The sequence below is a fragment of the Camelus dromedarius genome, chromosome 19 (assembly GCF_036321535.1).
Source record: "Camelus dromedarius isolate mCamDro1 chromosome 19, mCamDro1.pat, whole genome shotgun sequence".
NCBI lineage: Eukaryota > Metazoa > Chordata > Mammalia > Artiodactyla > Camelidae > Camelus > Camelus dromedarius.
This window is the reverse complement of record NC_087454.1, coordinates 24,705,072-24,717,268: the sequence shown is the minus strand read 5'-3', so window position 1 is coordinate 24,717,268 and position 12,197 is coordinate 24,705,072. Positions and strand designations below refer to the sequence as shown.

The window sequence follows — 12,197 nt, the reverse complement described above, 5'->3', positions numbered from 1 at the left end:
GTTTCTAAAATGCACTGTTTTAAAAATCACATTAACATTTCTATAGCTAGGAAACATCATACATTTGGCTGCAAGTGATGGTGATGAATGATTTAATGAGGAAATGTTCCTACCACCTCTTCCAAGGTGTTATTAAATTGAGGGACCTTAGAAATCAGGGAAAAACAGCCTCATCCCATTTAACAGGTGAGCAGCTTGTCCATGGTCACACAGCTGGGGAACTAACTGCACAGGAAGTATCGGACCTAAGGTCTGAGCTATAACTTCAAAAGCCATCCTAACCAACTCCAAAAACCTCCTAGAATACTCTTGTTTGGCTGAGCTATCTACAGCCTCATTGCTCAGCAACTCCCCTCCCAATATCTGAGTCTTTGCCCAGAGACCGTCCTACACATGGAATAAGGCAACTATCTTCTGCCCTTAGTAAATTGTAGTTAATGAAAGCCTCTCTCAGGAAGTATTCCTTGATGACTATGATTGTTTTCTAATGTACTGGGACCCAAGATCTAACTGTTAGTAACTGTCATAGGGTAACAAAATGAGGAGTTGGAGGAGAAGAGAGTAGGTGGGAAGGGGTCACTATTTCTCTTTCCCAAAAGAGATGCTATGTTAACAGGTGAATCTTTCTTCAGGACTTTTTAATATAAAAACATCAAAGGCAGTAAGGAAATGTATGTACATTTGAACAAAATGAACAAAATGAATAAACAGACAAAAAGATGATTAATAGTGGCATCTAACATTTATTACACGCCTATTACGTGGTAAGCATAATACCAGATGGCTTCAACCCCATTTTACCAATGAGGAAACAGGAAACAGAGGCTCCAAGAGGATTCATAACTTGCCAAGGTTACAGAACTAGTATGTAGACGAACCTGGTCTAATTCCGAAGCCCGTATTCTTTTCACCATGCCAAACTAGGGCCTCTGCCCCCAGTACAGCAGCTGAGGGAAACACAGTCTGGTGGTTTGGGAGAATAGTCCCACAACTAAAGATTTAATATATGGTAAGCTAGTCAACTCCCTGAGAAAATAAAACCTTTCATCTGGAGGAAGCAAGCACAACCCCTGCCCTCCTCTCCAAATACACATACACGTACAAAGGGAAGCAACCCAAGGCTGCCAGTCAATTTAGTTCCAACTCAAGGAAGAACTGGGGGTAAAGGAATTCCTTTGTTGCTAGAACTCCCCCCAAAGGAGTTCCTCTTCCTGACAAAGCTGGTTAAAAAAAAAAAAAAAAATTGGGAAAACAGCCATTTTTTCTGCAAGCCCTTATCTCTCTTCAGATGGCTGATGTATTTAAAATACCCTCTATACCTATATATTAACTAACTGACATCCATTCTACTTCCTGAGTAGGAATTTTTCAGCAACACAGTTATCAACCAGGTTATGAAAGAAATAATACAGCTACTGGTATTATTAATCAAAACAGAAATGTATGAAATCTGAAAGAAACTAGATTTTGGCTACAGATATAATAGATACTGGTGTTGCCAATTTGGATCACATAGCAACACTGAATTTGAAAAAACTGGCAGCGGCTTCTGAGAACTTTGCTCCTTTCTCATGTTCAACATGTAAAACTTGAAGCTAACCACAGGCATGCAACTACTGATTGCCCAATATAACACACGGTGATCAATATGCACAGTTTTAGGATGAACAACAGAGTTCTCTATGTGGCAGCAAGCATAAAAGGTAAATATGATTCTCTTATGTCCCCACTACTCCAAAGAAATTGCTCTTACTGAGAACTCCAATGGTCACTATGTTTCTAAAACCAAGGTTTAGTAGGTTGATTAATGGCGATCCAAAGGTACCAAATCCTAATCCCTGGAATTCGTAATCCCTGGAGTTTACCATATTTGGGGGGGAAAGTTCTTTACAGATGTATGAAGCTAAAGATTTTGAGCTAACTCTGTATTATCAAGGTGGGCCCTACATGGCATTACAAATGTTTTTGGAGAGACACATAGAGGAGAAGGCAATGTGAAGATGGAGGTAGAGCCTGGAGGAATGTGGTCACAAATTCAGGAATGCTGAAGCAGCCACCAGAAGTGGGAAGAGGCAAGAAATGGAATTTTCCCTAGAGCCCCCTGGAGGAAAGGCAGTTCTGCCAGATTTTGGACTTCTAGGCTCCAGAAACTTAAGAGAATACGTTTCTGTTGTATTAAGCTATTAAATTTGCGGTAATTTGTTACATCCCAGAAAACTGATACACAGGGTTATGACTCTGATCTCATTTTACTCTCTCAGCACGTCTCAGCAAGATCCTTCCTTCTTGAAACTCTACTTTTGCCTTCTTGTCACTCAGGTCCTAGATCAAATCTATCCACTACCTCCACCCCACTTTCCTCCCACATAACCGCTCCCTCTTAAGTCACCTTTGCTAGCTCCTCCTCCACCATCAAGACATTTATCCAGAGGTCTAAGAACTCAGTCCTTATTATTCCTACTTCCAAATTAGTGATCTCACAGAGTCCAATGGCTTTCAATACATTACCTATGCACTAAAGATTCACAAATGTTTACCTTCATCCCAAACTTCTTCATCTTGCTGCAAACTCATATATCTAACTGCCTATTTGACATCTTAATATGCAACTCAGACTCAACATTTCAAACTAGAACACTCAATACTCCCCCAAAATTTGCCTGATCCATTTTGTTCACCTTTGTAAAGGGCAACACCTTCTTCCCAGTTGCTGAAGGTAAAATCCAAGAAACCAACTTTGATTTCCCTCTTTCCTGCAGTCTTTCATACACAATACTCAGCAAGATCCAATGGCTCTATTTCTAAATAGAACTAAATCTATCTACTTCTGTCCTTTGCCAATGCTTCTACTCTGGCCACCATGCTCTCACCTGGACCACTAAGTGACTTTTTACTGGTCTCCAGATTCCTACTCTTCACCTTTGACAATGATGTTCCACATAGCAGCAAGAGCAATCTTTTTTTAAAACAAGTTAGATCTTACTACTTTCTTTCTTAATGTCATCCAATGATTTCCTATCATACTTAGTATAAAATTCAAACTTCTTACCAGAGCCTTGAGGCCTCTTCATGATCTGTCTCCTCCTGCCTCTCCTCTTCCTTTCTTACCATTTTACTCCTCTCACTTACCACATTTAAACCATACTAGGTTTTTTATCTGTTTCTAGAATATACTGTAGAACTCTTGCCCGTGCTGTTTCCTCTACCCTTAAATCACTGTAGGACTGGCTCTTTCTTGTCACTCAGGTCCTGGTTCAAACCTCCTAAGTAGGCTTCACCTGACTATCCAATTTAAATTAGATCTCTTTCTGTTTTCTTTTCTTCATAACACATCATTCTTTGATATCGCACCACGACCTGTTTGCTTGTTGACTACCTTCCAACACTAGAATGTAAGTGTTGTAAGAGCAAAGATCCTCTTGGACACCCCTGTTTGGTACTTAACAGGCATCCAGTAAATACTTGTTAAATGAAGAAATAAATCTTCTCTCAAAGGCATGAACTATGAAAAATCTAAGTAATTTTTTTAAATGTATTTTGTGAAGGTCATTCAAACACCTCCTGGAAGACAGGGCATCCACAATCCTAAACCTGTCAGCCTGTCATCTCTCAGGAGCTCTGTCACACTATATTGCCTATAAATGGTAGATCATGCCACCCTGTGTACCTGGCCATGATTTGTCACTCAACAGGTAACAGGTGGCAGACACTTTCAAAGGTTTCTTTCCAATAAGATGGAGCTGCAAAGAAACCAATTTAAATTTTTTTCTTCTTTCAATAAATAATGTTTAAAGATATTTTCTGGGTTTGAAAATACATGTCCTTTGTACAGAATTTAGTCAAAGCACAGAAGCATTTAAGCAAAAACCAAGAATCACTGATAATCTTACCCCCAAACATAAGAATTGTTAACATTCTGAAATAATTCCTTTTAATCTTTATGGATAGATATACCTAATTAAGAATTTATTATATTTAACAGTACTGGTAAAGCTCTGTGGTATAGTCACAGGTTTGCTTTATAACATATACACATATTTTCTTTTGTATATATCAAGTAACTCACAAAGAAATCTATAATAATAATTAAATTTCCTTTTTTCACTGCATATTTACATATAATGATACTTCCCACATCATTAAATATTCTTCTAAAACATCCTTGTTCCTCTGTAATAGTCCATTTACATACTAATATTACAATTTATTCAGTCACTCTCTTACTGTTGGATGTTTAATCTTTTTCCCAGATTCTTTCTATTATAAATATTGCTATAATGAGCATTTTTAGACATACATCTTTGGTCATAAATCTTTGGCTGAATAACTTCTTTAAGACTGACTCTGAAAAGGAGAATTATTAAGATGAAAAAGTACAGTTTTGGTAAGTATTGCCAATTTACTTCCCAGATAAGTTCTACCAATTTACACTCTCATCAAAAGTATCTGAAAGTATTATTTCAATAAACCTCACCAACAATAAGTATATTAATTTCAAATCTTTGTTTGATGGGAGAAATGGTTATCTTGCTTTAATCGTGTGTTTTCTTCTGAAAAAAATTTCTGATTTTGAAGGATATTAAATTTTTAATGAAAAATAAATTAATCTTCCAGCTAACTTGCCTCAAGGAATTAAAAAAATTCCTAATTCCTGAGAATTCTAGAGACATTTTATTTACAATATTTTCTTGACATTCATACAAAACTACTATCTATCTACTGTCACCACCCAGGAAAACACACACACATGCCAGGTCCCCCCAAAATATTTTAATACAAATATGGAAATAAAAAACAACCCTGTCACCGTATCAGAAAGACACTGAGACACAAGAAAAATAAAGACGAGTTAAAAGGAAAAACAACAGCACCAGTACACAAATATGCCAAGCCATTCTAGCCTAATGTCCTTAAGTTTCTCCATGTAAGGCATGTAACATAAAATTTTCAAAAGTCTAGACTACAAAAAGAGAATTTCTTTCTTAATGAAGAGAACCAATCTGTAAAAATCAACTAGTCAAATTTCCTAATTCAATCTCCTTTAATAATCCAGAGGAACGAGGGGAAGAGTAGGAAGGAGAAGAGAGATGGGCAGGGATGTGTGTGTAGGTGCAAAGAAAGAGAAGGAAAAACAAACCACAATGCCTCCTCCACTCTAAAAATCATTTCAGTCGCCTTATAAGTAAAATTAGATGATTAAAGAATAGTAACAATCTGCGTGCCACATCGTATAATTACAGTTAGAAAGTCTAGCTTTCTACAACAGCTAGGAAGCAGCAAACAGCTCTACTAAAGGATCACTCTTAGCTCACCCCAGGCAAACCAGAAAAAGGTCAGTTCAAACAGATGACATCCTAGCTGGCAATGACAAAGGAGGCTTTCAGCAGTGCATCCAGTCTGCCTGAACTGTCACACATCACTCTAAATCATTCAGACAATGTCTGCAAAGTTTTCTTTTTAAGGGAATATTACGAAGGAAAAGATGGAGTTGTTAACAAGGGGGATTAGTTTCTAGAATGTAGCAATATGGGTCCTGCTACTTTAAAAGCTAATTTCAGTGTCATAATTTAGATTCTAGGCAGATAGTGTAATGAACCATGTCTTAACATTTTATACCCAAACTCAAGGACAGGAAAGACAAAGCATACACCTCTGGTTTTATGTGTTTTAAGTCCCTGCACTAAAAAGATACACAGACAAACACATTATCATCTGTGGCCCTGTAAATATTACTAAAAGTTTAGTCCAGCACTATCTAACAATTTAAACAAGATGAGGCATGGGCATCAATAAAGCAGTTAAAAATAAATAAAGAATAAAAAATAAAATATGTAAAGCCCTAACAGAAAAGCAAGAGGAAAAAATACAATGAACTGAATAAAAATACCAAATAATTTTCCACATAAGAGAAACAATGACACTATCAATTCTAACACATACTGTCTTACCATATAGGCCCAAATATAAGGAAAGGTTTTCTTCCCTAAAATTATCCTTCAAGAAGAACTGCTTTATAATTAAATCCTTACTTTTGAAGTAGGCACCAATAATTTTATACTAAACACCAACAGAGAGGAAAGAAACAAAGAAAGAAAAAGTTTCCCCAAAATCTGGAAATGGAAACTATAGGCATACAGTCATTTGCAGGGGAATAGCATTTAGGATTTCAAAAGAGGAAGACCCTGTCAGCGAAATCAAACTCCCAGGGACTTCTATCCAGTCAGTCTGTGAAAGGGGCGAGAGTGAAGTGCTCACCTCTGGGCATAAACACTGAGGTATAGAAAAACATCAGCCAACACTAGTGCTGGATGCTTTGTCAAAGTTATTACACCAAACAAGTTTCAAGAGGGAGTAAAGTACAATTTTAAATGCAGGTAAGTATTTATTTCTGGAGTGTGATATCACAATTACAAGAGGTAGCTGCCACTGAAAAAGTCCTCTGAAGATCATTTAGAAAGTAACGCAATAAAAAGCCTTGGAAAGTTAGGAAGATCACAAATAACTTCAAAATGGTGGCAACTCTTCTAAAGTTATATGAATGAATTCTTGTGGCTTCAGGTAAAATTTTCAGAGAGCAACATTTACAGAGTTTTAAAGTGCTCTATGGTAAACAACTTGTAAGGAAGTGAATAACTGAAAAACTGTCATCAATAACTTTAAATGTGGTTTTAGTAAATATTAAAGACATGCATGGCTGTGAAGATGTGGAGCGTTCAAATAAATCTGTTTCATAAAATGAATGTGGAAAAGTAACATTTTTAAATGTATATATATTCAATATATACATACTCATTGTGTATACTAGAATATATTCAAATACATATAAATTAATAGTATAAGCTATCATATTAAATAAGCATGTGCAGTTACTATTGAGGCAAACTAAGAATATATGCGATCTGTTTTTTATAATTGCATGTAAATCTAATTTATCTCAAAATAAAAGTTAAGATATTTAAAATATATGTGAACCTAATATTTTAATTAACTATTTAACATTTTAATTATTTAATCTATACCCCTAAAACTTTCTATGTTCACGTTGACCCAAACACTTCTTTTTCTTACTGAGAAGATGGAGAAATGCCTTAAATCTGGGCCTTTTCATTTGTGAATATATATAGTATTTAAGGAAATTAAAACCCTATATTAGAGTAAAGCTAACGCTCTGCAGAATTCACTTCCGTAGTAGAGAAAATAGCAGGGAAAAAAGACTAAGTTCACTGCTGTCCAGATACCTAAAGTAATTGTACACAGGCTGATTATTAAACTTCTCACTTAAATTATTCCTATCCATTTGATTAAAAGTTTTTTAGAATTGTACATCAAAGGAGCATACTTCATGAAGTGGTGCAAATGTTCTATATCGTGATCCAGGTGGTGACTATGTAAGTGTATACATTTGTTGAAATTCATATATATAAGATTGTGCACTTTACTACATATAAATTATAGCTCAATAAAGCATTATTGGTACAAAAAATAATTTTTAAAATTCTACACTACATTAGGTACTACTACTGGTTCATTACAAAAGGCATTCTTTGTATTGCTATGGAAACAAAACATAGATTTCCCAACCTTTGGTATAGGAACAAATATCTGAGAACAGAATATTTAAGAGAGGTAACAATGAAGTACTCCCTGTCCTTATTTTACTCCTGGCTAGCCATGCTGCCACTGCAAATAGATGAGAGTTTGGAGACACAACGTTTATGGGGGTTAGAGTGTTTCTACCTGAATAGTGGTCAAAAAAATTAAATGGCTACGAAACTTCTGTAATGGGTTAATAATTATACTAAAGAACCACTTCTTCTAAGGAAAAATACTGAGCCCTGCATTTTTCATCATCTTTACAACCATCATTACACAAAAAATATTGAAGAATTATATATGCACCTATCCTACCCAAGTGACATATTTCTGCTTCATCCTGGTGAAATGTGCATTTATCTACTCTTATTATTAAGACAATTTAGGCGTTCAAGCAGAGGCATTCACTTATCCATATTTATGGAAAATCACATCAAACGCAGGATAATTTTAATAAGAGATGAAAAGTAAACCTAACACATTATTATTAGATCTTTGTTTTGTCAGAAAATGAGACATAAACCTGGGACATAATAGAGTTACAAGGGTTCAAGCTACAAGGTTAAATAGGCTACCAAGGGTAGCTGTATGGTTAAGAAAGAAAAGCACAAGGTGCTTCTATCAGCTGGAAGATATCCAAGTAAAAAGACATCTACAAGATGTAACATTTCATTTTATGTAGTTCCTTTAAGATGCAAGTACCAACAGAATATCTACTAAATATGGAGGAGGAGAAAGTAATATCCAGCAATATACAAGCACAAGAAAAATTTTAATGTGCAGTTAATGTCACTGACGTTAAAAAATAAATGTCTTTTGTACTTCAACAGCACCTTCCATGTGTTCAAATTCTAAACATTTTACATATCACATCAGTGTACCAGGATATTCTGGGGGGTGGGGAGGGGTGGAAGGGTTGGGACTACACCTACCTTGAATCTAGGGGAGAAATGGATGAAAAATGATAGAAGAGAAACTGCTCTCCTTATTCCCAGTTCAATGCTCATCGAAAAGGAAGTAAAATTCAAAGTTTAAATGTTTCATTTCCTGACTATTTCAGTCATTCATTGCAAAATAACAAGATTGCCTGACGTCTGCAATAGAAAATTCTCCATGTAATCAACCTAAGCAGTTATAACCCCCAGCAGAAACAGACAAAGAGCTAGAATGAAACTCAAGAGTACATCTTTTCTTTCTCTGCCTCAGTAAGTCTTAATCGAACGCATCCCTGTTCTATAATGACAAGAGATTCCATTGCTTCTTTTTGTGTCATATTTCATTGCCTCCCAAACCTCAAAATCATTAATGTCTAATATATTACTTTATAACCTTCATAGTACTGTAAAGTCCTTAATAATCTTGTCATCAGAGTAAAAACACAGGCTGCCACAGTGGTAAATGTTAAGAGTAGTGACCTGGGAGGAAAGAGCCTGGCTTGAATGTGTGACCTCAGGTTTGGGTTTTCTCACCCATCAAAATAAAATGGGTTACTCAGACCAGTGACCTCTAACATTCTATGACTCTAAGATCACACAGTAACACAACCATTTATAATCTAATAAGAGAACTACTAACCTTTTCATTATTTCTAGGCTAAATAAATATCTACTAAAACCTTCTGATGAGGACTTTCTAATAATTTTTCAGTTTTCTCACTCTGGAACATTTCCTGAGATCTTTATTTAATGCTTACACTGTGACGGTCAAATACTAAATACGGTAAAGGGACAGTCCTGTGATTTCTTTAAGTGCCATTCCAACTACACAACTTGTTATCCACAGTTTTAAATGCAAAGGCATCACTAACTCTTATTAATTGGTTTTCTTATCACCTTGAGATTGTTTGTACTACCACTGGTACAAACTTAATCCTACTTCCGTACCGAATTTCCACAGCTGTTTATTTTCTTCAAGAAAATTATTCTGCCATAATCCTGTTGAATGACATACTGTATATATTCATCAACTTTCTAAAAACAACAGACACTCTGAGTTTTAATCCAGTTGTCTACTGAACTACCACTATTATCTCACCCCACCTGACGCCATTCACAAACAATGAGCACGTTCTGTATGTCACCATCTAAAACTACCCTGGATATGTTAGAAGCTCATGACCCATCTAACCAAATTTGACCTAAGAGTGCATGGCCCTGTCCCAATGCTGAGGATCCGTACTGAGGCATGACTGAATTGTTGTAAGGAACTTGGTAGTCATAGGTCAGTCTATAATCTTGGCCATTCAACTTGTAACCTCTCACAAACACATGCTACCTAAACCACCACAAGATGAAAGGCCTAATCTGGCAGAAAACAGGCCCAGAACAAATACAGCAGGTACCCTAAGATGGTGAGTCAGCAGCAACAGCATATTCTGCAAAGAACACAGCAGTTTTCTTGACAAAACTCCACTCAACTGGCTATACTAACCTATGCTCTTATGACCCTCCATAAAACAGAATAATACGCCCCATGTCAGCTTGCCAAATGCTCTCCGAGTGAACAGAGCTATTTTCTAGTACAGAGGCATATTTCCACTCCTATCATTTGAGCTAAATGTTTATGAAGAACCAGTAATTTTTTGTTCCCAAATCTGTCTATGCCTTATAATTATGTCTATTTTACTTGTTGCTGTGATCACACAGTATAGTTACTACCTAACCCAGTAAGTGTAACAAGCAAGCATTGTTTCTATGAAATCTATGTTGACTACTTTGAATTGATTAAAACACACGTTGCTATTAAAAACAGGAAGGATGCTGTCAGATTAGGTAAGAGCAAGACAATTTAAAGACTGCGGAACAAATCACGAAAACCTAAAGTGTGCCCTCAAATTGCTTCACAAATGTCTTCAGATTTTCACCCCATTAATGAGACCAAAACTGGACATTAGTTAATAAACAAACATTAATTTAGGCATTCATGTGCCAGTCACCAGCAAGATTAAGTGGGTTAGCCATTTTACATTACTATGTGTTTTACGATTACTAACTCACTGCTTTTATTACCTACATTTTTCACTCAGGAAAACTGAGTCACAGAGAAGTTAAGTAACTTAACTAAGTTCACATACTAATAAGAGGCACAGTGAGGGTTCCAGTCCAGAAGTCTAGTTCCAGAGGCCATATGCTAAGCTACTGTAAATGATGTATTATTCGTGTGGCTTACAAAAGAAAAAGTGTATGTCTCTCAAATCAACTGATGTGGAAAGAAAAAGTCTTAAGCCTATCACCAAAAAAAAAAAACCCATACAAACATATATTTGTTTTAAATTAAACTAAAACACCTAAGTTACTTTTCAGGATTTCATGCTTTAACACATTTTTTTTTTTACTTACCTATCAGTCTCATTGCAATAAGAGATTTCTGGTATACATTCCCCATGTTGTGGGGGAAGCCAGTCACAAACCATAATGACAGAGTAAATGGCTTCACATTAACTACTGATAGTAGCGACATACCATATTGTCTTTTCCCAGGAAAAGAAGGAAAGATATTTACAGGCTTACATGTAACCTTCTGAGATTCCACCCAGGATTACTCAGCTCTGCAATACAAGCAGTTTCAGGAATGCACAGAGGACAAAACAAGCAACTCTACCAAAATCTTTTTTTTTAAAAAAGGCAGAGAAAAAGAAATGAACTATAAATGAAATCTTAACATTCAGAAAATAACTAAATATGTTTTGGGGAAACTGGTTGAAATATAAGTTTATTTACTATAGAGAAAGTGTACCTTCTTACCGAATTCCATTAGTATCTCTACTGTCTTACTGAGCTGAGTACTAAGCTGCAATCAAGTATCAAAAGCAACTTCTAAAACATAAGATTCATCTCTATGCCTTACATACTAAGACAATAAATTCCTCTCTGAAACTGTAAGTATCAACAAGTCAAACAGACATCTGGATTATATTTATCCAAGCATAGAAACCTAAGGAAGACAATGCAAAATACCTTTTCAACTATACAGCTAATTAAGTTAGTTTTTAAAAGCATTCTATGCAATACCACCCTATCACGTAATAATTACCTCAAGCAATGGATGCTGAAACCATTAGGTAAAAGATTACTGAAGAACAAGATATTGTATGCTCTCAAAGTTTCATCCTACAAATTACTCACTAAATACAAAAAGTCATACCTTTAGAATCTGGTGGTGCCTTAACCAAGTGACTACATTTAGCTACACAAGTAGACAATCTGACAGTATGTTCATCCTGATGCAACATACGCTTATGTTTTAAATTAAAGTACTTAAGGCTTTTTTATGATTCCATACTTTAACTCACTCTCACTTAATCAATGGTGTATAAAAAAGTACACAACCTCACCTATCAGGTATTCTTGCCAAACATGTTTAACTTAAAACAAATCATGAGAAAACAATGAGACAAATCTAAAAGATGGGATAACTGGACTATATTCTTCTAAACCTCACTGACATGAAAAACAAAGGCAGACAAACTATTTTAGATTAAAAGAGAATAAGAGAAACAACAACCAAATGTAAAAATCATTTTTGGATCCTGGATTAGAAAGGGGTAAAAAAGCTCTAGAAGACATTTCTGGAACAATGGGTGAAATTTCAATATGTATATAAAA

General features: G+C 35.6%; 1 protein-coding gene across 1 annotated transcript in view; it reads right to left on the bottom strand.

Annotated features, from left to right (window-relative positions):
* Window positions 1-12,197, bottom strand: part of ZFAND3 (zinc finger AN1-type containing 3) — a 287,031-nt gene that overhangs the window by 194,947 nt on the left and 79,887 nt on the right. The window lies entirely within an intron of this gene.